Here is a 13,110-nt window from a genome sequence, read left to right on the forward strand (position 1 = left end):
GCTTCCTGAATTCCTCCTGTTGGGTCTGGGGTCAGCAGGATGGGAGTCAGGCCTCCTGATTGCCAGCCTGACTCAACTCCCTCAGTTCTGCTCCCAGCCCAACTCTTTCCACCAATTGGGAATGGGTGTCCCTGGTGTTCTTGAAAGTTAATGATATTCAGGGCTATAAGAAGTATCTGTCACAGCCTATGTTTGTTTACTTGTGGCAGTTAGTGACCATCTGCTCTGGAGATGATGGTATTAGTCCCTCCTTCTTTGGAAATGTTGACCTCTAGGAAGTAGAGCATTTTCAAAGGCCCAGGTTCTTAGGGAAGGAGAGCAGACAAATGAACTGGACCTTGGGTCCTCTGGAGAGGTGGGGGAGGCTACATGTCACACATGAAAGGAAAGAAGCAAACTGAGTTGTTTATTCTCTGTTCTTGTTGCCTCTCCTTTTTCTCCATCCTTGCTTTTCAAACCATGCTTCCCTTTATAAGTCAGAGTTCCCATCAGACAATTAAAGAGGCTGCTGAAGAGTCAACGTGGTCTCCTGGACATTGGTTTTCCACTCAAATGACCAAGAATGGCAGTTTGGAGGACAAGCCTATCTCCACAAATGTTGTGCATCAAGAGGCTGACTGTGGCATGAAAATGGCACTGAGGAGCCATGAGAGAGGAAAACCACAGGACCATACAAGGGGCAGGATATGAGAAAAGAGTTGCATGGTGGCAAGGAATGTCACTAGTGACTGCTTTGTGGGAATGTTCTGTTCCTTCTGAGATGATGTATTGTTACTTGAGCTCTGTCCAGTGCTCTCATGCCTGCAAGGAGACCCAGCCAGCCTATGAAATACAAGGAAATACTTTAATGTATGTGTACACATACACAAACTCAAAGGCATTATTATTATTTAATTTCAGCATATGGACAATCTGTCAAGTTCACTTTTTCTAGTACCTGGCTTAGAATGTTCAGTAATTGTTTTAAAAAATTTGTGAAATTCAGTAGAGTTATTTTCAGACCAGTTCAAGTTCGGATGATTGACTTACCTGACTAACTACACTCCTTAGAGAGTTTTTCCTTCAGATAAAACATTTTTAGCAAAGTGACTGAAAGTTGTCCTTCAAAATCTAAAGAACCTGTGTAGGTGAGGCAAGCTGGTAATAAATTGTCTTAATAGATGTGAGGCATTATAGATTTTATCTTGGGGACTTGAAAGTTGTCATAAAAATGGCACTTACATTCTAATTTCTTAGGGGTTGTTTGTAAGAGTCTTGTAAGTGTTCCCTTGGGAATTAACCTATTCACATTCAGGCTTAGTACAGGAATGTGGTTAGCTGATGCCTCTTAGAAATGTAAATGGTTTCAAGACTTACACATTTTTATGGTACTAGGAAAGCAGCATCCCCTGTCTATCACCCCCAGCATAGAAAGCAAATGGGGATGGTATTTGATTGTTATTCTGTGTGTATACCTTGAGGAGGCAGCAAGGCCCATTCATTGTGAAAAAATGCCTCTCAGGGTCATTAATTCCATTCCTTTAGGTTAATGTCCTACTCCTGAGGAGAATGCAATCATGAGGTAGTTACTAGGCTGTCACATAAAATGGTATCATTCACTGTATGAACCAAGGTGAGACACTGAGCCTACCTTTGAAGGAGTGGTGGAAATACTTAATGGAATGAGCTTGGGCTTTGAGGTCCTATAGAGTTCTGGGCAACTTTGGGCTAGTTGCTGAGGTTTTCTGAGTCCAGTTTTCACATTTGAAATATAAGGAAGACATTTACTACTTTGGGGAGTAATGATAAGGATTAAAATTGCTCATGCATGGGTGGTATAATGTCGGGCACAGATTCTGAACCAATAAATCTTCTCTCAAATCCTAAAAGGTATTAATTATTAACCCCTGTTAAAAAAAATCAATGACACTAGTTAAAGACTATTGCAATAAGTACAGGGACCACTGTGATAGATTTTTGCAGTGGGGGAAAGAGAGCAGGCTCAACTCAGAATGCAACATAGGCAAGTGGTAATTTATAGACGAGGAACAGGGTGGGGGGGTCAGTGCACAGAAAATGGCTGAAAGGAAACATCAAGGGTAAGGGAGAATTCTGGCTAAACTGACCTGACAGGATTCCCATTGAAGGGAGGCCAGGTTGATCAGCCATCACCTGTGGAGTGGTGGAGGATGAGGAACCTGATCACATATAGAGAGTGGGGGTTCTGGTTAAAGTGATTTAGCAGGATTCTTGCTAAATTAGACCATGCAGAGATGAACACAGAAGTCCCAAAATCAGGCCTAGTTGGAAAAGAGTTTGGAGTTTGGAAGATCCCGAGTAGAGCTTGATCTATGAGAATCTTTGTCACTATGGAGGCTACATTTGTTTATGATTGTCAAGGCAATGACAGCCTCTGACAAAGGAGGATAGAGGAAAAGACAGATCCAGAGCTGAGGGCATTGCCCTGAGAGGCAGGCCTGTGAGGCAAGGCTTGGACTTCCAGGTGGCCTGTTTGTGGCAGGAGTGGGCACAGCACAAGAGAGAGGAGCCTCTACTTCCTTGCATTTTTGCCTGAACCAAGTCAAAGAGCTTAGAGACCTCCTGTCCCTGGAACTGCTACAAAATTGCTTAGAATTTTGGGACTCTAGCTGGATTATAATTTAAAAGTGGTGGCTTCACTTGGACCACTTACCCGAGGAAATTAATCTTTTGACTGAGAGTTCCATTTCCCAAATTTAAAATAAAAGCAAAGAGTGGGACTTTTTAAAAGGTTTCCAGGAAAATATAATTGTTGTTGTTGTTGTTTTAAAAGCAAGACCAGCCAGATGGATAAAGATGTATGGGTTAATTGTTGAATCTGTATCTCACTTGCATCTTTTGTTTGGCAGATATGAATGGTTTATAGGTAATGGGGTCCTAACAGGAGAGTTATGGCCTAATGGCCTGACATTTGTAAAGTTGTAAAATGTAGGGGGAGATTTAACAAGCAGAACGAGCTTCCCTCCTGCATATTGATACAATTATGCACCCATGAACACATCTAGGAGTAAATAATGTGTTTATAGCATTAGGATTCTCCAAAGGATATTCAGCAGACATTGCGATTTGCATTTTAATTTTCTCACACGAAAAATTTTCTATTTGTATTGAAACTTCCAGGATCTCTAAGCCTTTTTAGCTCTTCCTGTGGTCTCTGCCTTCTTGCTGTGTTATGTAGCAGTCCTGGCAGGACTAATGGTACACTCAGATTCCCACCTCTACTGTCCAGGATGGAAGCTAGGGTGGAGGGTGGTTCAGACGTTCAAACATGGAGATGCTGCTGCCCTGGGAGGCCAGAGTTTCTGGAAAGCTATTAGATGTGAATGCCCACCTCCATATTTCTGACTATCGGTTCGCCTGTAATATTTGGCTTTTCTGTTCCTTGCCTAATTTCCTTCTCTAAAGCCCTTGGGGGACCCAAAAGTCGGTTAAAATAGCCTAATTCTTGCAATATTTTTATTTAAAGTGTGAGGAGAAAGTAACATTTTTGGGCCACTAGCAGAAATGAAACAGTTTAGAGAGTCAGTTCTTTCACAGGTACCTGGTTAGGACTTCAGTGTATCCTTTTGGGGGATACAATTCAACCTACAACACTTCAGTAGTAAAAAGAAATTCACCATATACTTCCAGTATGAAAAATAAAAGTTGTGAACACATGCCCAGGCATTGTGTAGCAACAGCCCGTTTTAGAGGAGATGGTTATGTAGCTTGCTGAATTTTAAGCTATTTCAGCAGGCATTTTCTTTGTTAGAGAACAGTTGCTTAAGGTCTGAGAAAAGCAGGGTGAAATAATTCTCCAGTCCCTGATAAATCTGGACTTCATTCTCAATCTTCACTGTGTCTTTATTTTCATCCCTTAAATGGACATCCTTCCTCCCAACACTCTTGACCTCCTACCCCGATTCTGTTTTCATATTTTATTATGAATTTAAATTTCTGGATCTTCCCACTCCCTCAGGAGTAATTTGCCATTGAAAGCCACATTTCTTATGAAAAGAAAGACTCTGTCCTTCCTCAAAAAGAAGTGTCGGTATTAGTTATCAGTGTACAGATTAAAAAGGCATTTCGAGGTAAGAAACTTGTTCTGCTGCTCTTATCATCATCACGGATGCCGGATCTGATTAATAAACCTTCATTTGTGCCTGGATACCACACTCACAGTTATGTAACCAGACTTTCTTCTTTGCCTGAATGTCTGAGAGATTTGCTTTCTTTTATCTCATATCTGTTTGAGATAAAACCCAGGATATGTAATGGAAGGAGGGTAAAAGCATAGATGATCCCATAGTTAGGTGCTTCTAGTTCCTTCTTGTTTCTCAAGACAGCTTTTGTTTTTTTCTTTTCTTAAAGAACAGTTCTTGTTCCACTCATGGGATACAACTGGGACATATATCCCAGTTGTAAGAGCATATATCCATTGAATGAGCAAGAGCATGGAATAGAGAGCTGCCTTATTTACCCTCAAGAATCCTACATGGGGGTTGGTTCAGGGGAGAGCAGTACATCCTCTCATTCTCTTAAAATTCCATGAAAGCAAAGGCCATGCTGACAAAAGTTCCATATAACAAAGCTGTGTCTTTGTTTCAGAACATAAGCCTATAGTGAAAATTTGCTGATCTGGTTATAATTCACTACAATGAAAATCACAGGACAGACGATCAGAGGATTTTATTCTTAGTTCAGTCCATGAAGCAGTCAGTGTCTATAGCACAAATCTTCTTGTGCTCTTGGTGCTGTTTCACCACAACAGTAAAAGATCCTATGGTTCTTCACAGCCCTCCTTTTTTAGCTATCATATTCATTCTTCTTAACCCCTCACAACCCAGTAGAAAATTTTCCCAAATCTTCTAAAATCACCACCCCCTGCAAAATTGGACTCCTAAATAACCTAAATTTGGTTGCAATAATGTTTATATCTTATTCACTCACATGGAGGCACAAAAATACATTCCTTTTTTTACTCCTTTGTTTTGGGGAAGCTCCCACTAATGTTCAGGACAGTATACACACTAAAGATAGAAACATGAGTGTTGGTCCCTGTCTCTCAGGAGCTCCCTGTGTGGGTCCCTGTCTCTCAGGAGCTCCCTGTGTGAGTGGATGGGGTGTGGTGCATAGTATGAGGAAGAAAGATGGAGAGATGAAGTGTAAACAAGATTAAATGAATGGTGTAATAAGCACAGAAAGTAAGGAATATTCATTGTGTACTAAGTGGGTCAAGAATAGCTTCCAGAAGACATAGACATAGACTGAAATGAGTTATGAAGAATACTTTGCATATAACCAAGTCAAACTGTGGAATGGAGTTTTGGGGAATAGCACATGCAAAGGGTAGGAAGCTGTACTCAGGGGCTGGCAAGTGGTGCAGGTTGGCTGTGAGTAAACATTCAATTTATTGATTGATGTTCGGGAGGCCTCATTCTGGTCCAATTCTAGCTTCACAAAAGAATGTGAATGCCCAGTGGGGTTCATTAAAACGGGTGTGAAATATGTTGCATGCAGAAATGTGAATATACATTATGGAAGGTTGCAGTACATTCACATATTTAAAAAATGGAAAGAAAAACCTGGTCTTCTGTGACGATCTATGTCACTTCCTTCCATTTAACATGATTAAAGGCAATATTTAATAGTTCCACAGAGCTTTCTGTGCTGATCCATACCTCCTGGATAGCAAACATCTCCTTTTATTCTACATATTATGGTACAAGACAAAACAACATTATGACATCAGCTATAAAAGAGAATCTGGGAAAAAAAATAAAATCACACAGTACTGTGATTATTTGAATTCAGGACTGTGAGGCATGTTCTATACAGATGTGTTCCTCCTTTTTTCTTTCTGTGAGAGGTCCCTGCATGTCCAGTTAACAAATGGATATACTTGGGTGCTCTTGGGTGCTGTCTGTTGGCAGTGCTGTGCTCTGCTTCTAAGTTCAAGACTGAATTGCCAGCAGCTTGATCTTTCCACTGCCCACTGTGTCTCCTATTCTTTGGGCAGTGAGAATGAACTTCAGGGGTGTGTGTTTGTGTGTGGATGGTGAGTACAGAGAACCCCAGAAGCTTATTACCAAATGAACCTGAAGAGGAGGTCTGTGTTTAATTGCCCTTGTAGAGTGAGTCAGTCAGCCTTAGACCTGCTGGGTGGAAAAAAAATAGAGTGCGAGAAGTGGCATGAGGGGTGCTGGGAATCTTCAGAGAAGCACTTTGAAGGTTAAAATAAAATATCCTATTCATAAATCAGAGAAAAGACCACCTAATGTGTAGATACAGTCATTATTATTATTATTTTTTGTATTGTTTTGGTATTAACTTTGCCTTGTATATTTGAGAAGTTTCTGAAGAAAATACCTTCCAGAGGCACATGTGTATAAATATTCAATAGATATGTCCAAGTTTTCAATTCAGGTTCATTCAAAATTCTATGTGCTTATTAAACTTCTGCTATGTGTTCTTCATTATGCTGATGGAGATACAAGAGGAGAAGGTGCTGAGCTTATACTCTTGTTGGGGAAAATGAGAGTGCACACAGGCAAGTGTATATTTGACAGTGTGGTTAATAAATTCAGTTCAGTGCTCCCTCAATAAATTTGTATTATTTAAGTTTTAACTCTAAGTGCAATGTAAGGAAGAACATGATTTTTGCCACTTTCCACCTGGTTTCTTGAGATTCTTTGAGCCTACATTTCTTCATTTGTGCATGATAGAAAGCATCTCATCACATTCTAATATGATGGTGGCAACTGGTTCAACACACATCACAAAATGGGCACTTGATAAATACTAGTTTTTTTTCCTTGCCCTGTGACTAAGTCCCTGCATGGAACTCTAAACTTCCAGGGACTGAATTTCTTGACATGAGCCCCAGGCTTCCTGGGAACAGCCTTCTAATAGAGACAGTTCCACTGCTGTAGAGTCACTGCCCTGCTTTAGCTTCTATGAGAAGAGACATACTGAACTTTAGAATCAGTGGAGAAGGGGTATAACGCCCCAGGGTCACCATTTGCCTCCACTACTTGGCATGTACATCTGGAAAGTCCTGATTCATGGTCTCTATTATTCCACATTATTTCCTTCTTCCAAGATACCCACTTCTAGAAGATGCTCCTGATTAATGCTATTTCTTGTTGCCCATCATTTCAACCCTAACATTGGCAATTCAGTGGTTTGTCTTTTTATATCTTTGTTTACATTCAAAGATGAGTTTATTACTAGATCACACTGTTTCACGTGTGTGTGTGCATGTAACATAGAATAATAGTACTAGTAATATTGTCATTTGTTTATGTATCACTTTGAAATTTTCAATATATTTATGTTTCCACTATCTCACCTATTCTTATAATGCCTTTAAGAAGTGGGAGATCAGTTAGAATTGTATTCAACTATAGAAAATGATGCAGCAGCTCAGATAAGTGAGGTTATTTGTCCAAGGTCACACAGCTAGACTCAGAGTTTAGATTCCAGATCTGATCATTCCAAATTTAATGTCTCTTTTCTGCACAATTATTTAATTTATTAAAATCATTTTCAATAAGGTTTTATTAGATAGAATAAGTCAACTTCTTTGGGGATGTTCACCTTTTAATGAAGACTTTGGGTGCTTTGCACCAGGAGAGTCATTTCACATGTAAAATGTTCCAGATCCCATAGCAACCCATAAATGGGATAATGGCAATGAAGGGTCCTGTCCTCATACACTTGGTCTGTTGCTTATGCCACTACTAGCCCGGCTTATAATCTCAGCTGATTTCAATCATGTGTTCATAAATATTCCATAAAAGAGTATATTATGTGCTAGATTTATAGGCAGGATTTCAATTAATCTTCATAAGTAATTTACATGCATGATTTTAGTTAAAGTAGCTCTGTGACGTCTATTAGTATCTCCATTTTTAAAGTGAGAAAACTGAGACTGAGAAATGTTAATTAATCAGACTTCAAGCAGCTGACATTAATCTTTACATACAAGCTTGACTTAATCAATGTACATAAATGCTTGTTACACTTCTGGTCTCAGTTCTCACTTCAATAATTAGCAGCAGCCCAGAGCTGGGGTACATTGTTTGAGGCTGTTTCAGAATCATAGTCATCCCACCCTCTCTGCTAACATTCCCTTATTTCCTGTTGTCTTTCTCTATTGTCACCTGAAACAGCCATTAGTCCCTGTGCTAGGAGCCCCCTGACCGCTTCAGAAATGCTGCATGATGACCTTGTCTCCTGGGACTGCCGCAGTCCGCTCTGTGATGGGATCCCCCACTTACCTCAGTCCTACTTTCCCAGTCCCAAAGCAGAACATGAAGCACCTGGAACCCTTTAATGTCTGGTGCACTTTACTCTGAAGTCAGACTGTTAGCCACAGCTGAGTGGTTCCTTTTGGCAGCAGTTCCTACAACCCAATTCATGCTTCCCCAATACTCCCAGCATATTTAAAGCCATCGTTTTTTTTTTATGTAAAAAAAGTGACATCCTCACGGCAGAGTCTGTCTCTGACTTTACCAAAGCAGACAACATCTAACTAGAAGGCAGGACTTACATGGATTGCTCAGCTTCAGTACTCAATTAGTCTTTGAATATATATATATATATATATATATATATATAATATATATATATATATATATATAATATATATATAATATATATATATTATATATATATAAAATATATATATATTATATATATATATATATATATATATAATATATATATTTTTTTCTCTCTATTTTCTCCTAACACACTGTCAAACATGTCAAACACAGAGCAGCTTCCTGATGTGGACACTGGCTCATTAGGCCCCAGCTGAGATCATTAAATTCTTTAAGGCCAATGGAAAGGGCAAATTTATACTTCCTTTGATAGAGCTCATCTTAAATTTCCTCCCTATTGTGAGATGGATAGTTGGTGATGAATCAGTGATATTTCAGACCCCACTGGGAGCAGACTGGCTATTCATAGGATTGAGATTCCTAGGACAGAACAGAAAACAAGGAGCCATTGAATGAGCATACATTGCTGGTGTTGCCTCCTGTCATGGGCTAATTTTAATGGCATTATTTTTTTCCTGTAAGACAGGGTTTCTCTATCTTGGAACTACTGACATTTGGGGTCAGGTAATTTTTTATTGTGGGTAGCTGTCCTATGCATTGTAAGATGTTAGCAACATGCCTGGCTTCTAGCCAGTAGATACCAGTGACACACCCTTTAAGTGGTGAAAACTAAAAATGTCCCATGGGGCAAAATCACATCCAGTTGAAAAATAATGTTTTAAGACATTCCAGGTGTTTGTCTCCCTCAAGTCAGCTCTTTAGAGAGAATCCAACCAGAAATCTAAGTTATAAGATAGTGGGCATAAAAGCATTTGACAGTTTTCACTAATATGGCCAGACGGCAAAAGTGTGAATCAGGGGAAAGTGTGTTTACAATGGCTTCCAAATTCTGTTTTGTTTACCATTCCTTCCACTCCTAAACCCCTTTCTATGCTGCTCACTGATATTTAGTGTTCAACTTCTATCTTGTAACATGTAAGAGTCCTGTTATAGGTTGGACCAAAGTTGGATCTCCTGGTGACTCCATACATTCTCAGGGCTTTACTTTTCTTTCCACAATACCTATGAAACATTACTTTTATGTGTTTTATTTTCCAAGGATTTTGTAGGCTAGAGAACAATGCACATACTCATAATCTTGTATTAATAGTTAAAAACCCTTCAAAATTTTTGTATATACATATATGTATGCTTTCAGTATATAGCAACTAAAGAAATGAATCATGAGTGATTTAGACACTATAATAGGATTTCAGAGCAGTTATAAAATTAGAAAGTCTTCAAATCACTCCTCTACCTAATTATGAGCCTAGCCTTGGTTCTCAGAGTTCAGAATTGGGATGCCTTGAACGGAGAGAATTTCTTTACTTATGATCCTATGGGAGAGTGTTCTTCAAACTGTCTTCTGTAATATCTGTAAAATTATTTTTTAAATGTGTGCCCTCAATGTATGTATTATTTATAAATAAGTGAACTTTTAAATCATACTAAATATTAAGTTAAATTTTTTTTAACATAGATACTTTTATAAGTTGAAATTATATTTTCTTTCTATATTACCATAAAGTCATTTTATTACTCTAAGGCAGCTTGGATCCATATCCTGGAAACCACTTCTTAGTCTTCCATGGATGAGCCTCAGGGGACTTGAATCTGGATGCATAATTTTGTGATCTTAGGCATATGGTGCACTTTTCTGCAGAGAGGTCCATAGGGTTCATAAATTTTAAAAAGAAGTCCTTAATCCAAAAGATGGTAAGAACCATATGATAGTCTTTGAGAGTAATCAAGCATTCATACAGTGAGCTGTGATAGTCTATGTCTTTTTATGAGGAGGCAAGGATACAGAGCAGCCTTCTCTTTAAATACTGGTCCTTCTTTGTCCCTTGATCCTGAATCAGGGGAGTTTTCTCAGTCTCCACCATCCCTCTGTGGCAATCGTGAGCTAACTCTTTGAATTTTAATTTTGCAAATAAACAATAACCTGGATTTGGAGCTAGAAGAGATTTTAGAGATCCTCTCATCTTCCTTTCTGTTTTTAGAGATGATAATAGCAGAGCACCCAAGATCATCCAGGTCTTCTCTTTATGTCCCTATGTGCCACATAACTACTCCCTGAAGGTTATTTTTATAGTTAATTCATGGTACAACAGTTTTAATATTAAAAAACAAAAAAAAAATTACAATAAATCAAGGACCTCTAGTATGCAAATGTTGGCAATACTTAACACATTTCTAGAATTCATCTTGACTCTCACCCAGATCTGAGCAACCAGACAGAGCCACTGAAACAACATCCTCATCATTAAGATGGATGCAAGTGTTTGAGAGGAAACAAATTGAAAGGGTGAGTAAACCTCCAGTATCTTGAGGAGCTAAGGGAGCCCTATTTCTTTCAGTCTGTGATGCGGCTGTTTAGGGATGTCACTGGGAGTGTGTGCATACACATCCCACATAAATATGCACTAATACATCAGAATGGTTTTTAAGTTAAAAGAAATGGGGAACAGCATAAATAACAGTGCCTTTTCCTGGACACTGTCATTGCATAATCATATGACCTGGAGCAGGAAGAATTTCTGCTTGTTTCTGAGGCCAGTTGCTCATCTCTAATGTTTCAATCTCTGTCCTCACAGTAAGAGACTGTGGTTGCTGTCATATCTGCTTCTCCTTTGGGGCAGGAAATTTGGTGGTGATATGTGTGATCATGCATCACGGCTGTGCTAGACTCCACTCTGCTCAGAGGACCATTGCCCCACATTGCTACAGCTGGTCCAGACATCCCCTCCTGGGGCTCAGAGCTCATGCTTTCCTTCTTCCTTACAGCACTGCTCATGCTTAGGACAAACTATGGACCATTGTGGGTAGCACTTTTCTTACTGTACTCCCAGGAGCCTCCATCAGGCCATGATACCCTTATCTGATGTACGTTGGGATTCTGAGTGAGCTTGTCCAAAGTCTGAAAACTAGTGATTTAGCCCACTACTCTCACTACCCAGAGAGGGACAGTGATTTGTCTATAGTCTCTTCTTATGGTCACTCCTCTATAGTTGCAGGGAATTCAAGTTTGTCTTCCCATCAGGTCTTTATTCTGTTAATTTCCACAGCCTTTCTCTGTATTTTCCTATTTAAATTTGAAGCAAGAGAGTGGGTTTATATCCCAGATGTCCAATCCTGGATTCCATAATGAGAAGATATGAAGTAGATCTGAATCTGGACCTCAGCCTGGAGCCAAGCCCAGCAAATGCTAGCAGGACTTAGCAGAGTAAAGCCAAGCAGTAACAAGCCTAAGGATCCATGTGTAAGAAACAAGTGTTTATTGTTATAAGCCTTGAGTTTCTTTCTTCTTCTTCTTTTTTTTTTAATGTAACATAACATCCATGAAAGCTGACTAATATAAGCACTTATTGTATGTCAGACACTGTTCTGAATGGTGGAGATTCAGTATTGAACAAAACAATCAAATTTCTCCCTCAGGGAAATCATATTCTTCTTCTCTCATTTCTGTGTGTGTGTGTTTATGTGTATGTGTAGTATAATATATGTTCATAAGTGAGTGTTTTCTATATAATGTATGGTATGAATTTGTTCAAATGCCTGTGGGCATGTAAGAAACTATGTTAACTCATATGTCAGGAGTAGTTGACTCAGGGCGGGGGAGAGAAAACAGCAACCGAAATACAAAATAAGTTTCTAACCAGGTCAGCCAACCTCCAAAATTTGTGCTCTTCCCTCTACACTACACAGTTTGCACTGCTGTCTTTTTACACTCTTTTGACTTAGGACGCCACTCAGCCAATCTCCCAGGTCAGGGAAACAATAAATATTTTCCCATTGAAGATGTTCAAGAAGTGTCCCTCCCTTTTCCACATGGCAGCAGGAGCAACAGGGTCAGCTCACAGTAAAGAAGAGCAGGAACAGCCTCCACCTAAGGGCAAAGTGCTCCCATGTTGGTTGCCCCACTGGTAGCAGCCTGGATTATCAGAATTGATGTTTCATTACCAGGTAGAAGAAAAACTTTTGCCTTATACAAGTGTCAACCTAATAAGGTCTTAACACAGAGATGAGGAATTTCGTTTCCAGGAAGCTGGTAAATGTGCATAATTGTGTGTCCCTGAGAACAGTTGTAGGTCATGCAATGCCCTTCTACTGATTAAGCAGGTTTCAGTCTACTTGTCTTTATTTACACAGTTTCAGAATTGCAACATCACCCATAGTATTGCAATCATGTGTGCCTTTATAGGTTTACTGGTAACAATTATGTAAAACCAGTTTCTATAGTTTGAATTCTATCTTTCTCACACTTCAATATACTCAAAACACATACACACACGTGTTTATCTCTGTAGAGCACACTATACTTTTTGACCATTTTTACACGGATTACTTCATTTCATCTTCATAGCAGCCTTGTCATGTCAGTTGAACAGGGGTTGTTTTGCAATTCATTAATGAGCCCAGAAAGTTCCAGTAGCTGGCCAGGCATGACACAGCTTCAGAAAGAAACCTGTTTTCCAACCCCACTGTCTGGTATTCTTACCATTTA

This window comes from Eschrichtius robustus, chromosome 14, assembly GCF_028021215.1.
Source record: "Eschrichtius robustus isolate mEscRob2 chromosome 14, mEscRob2.pri, whole genome shotgun sequence".
In the NCBI taxonomy this organism is placed as follows: Eukaryota; Metazoa; Chordata; class Mammalia; order Artiodactyla; family Eschrichtiidae; genus Eschrichtius; species Eschrichtius robustus.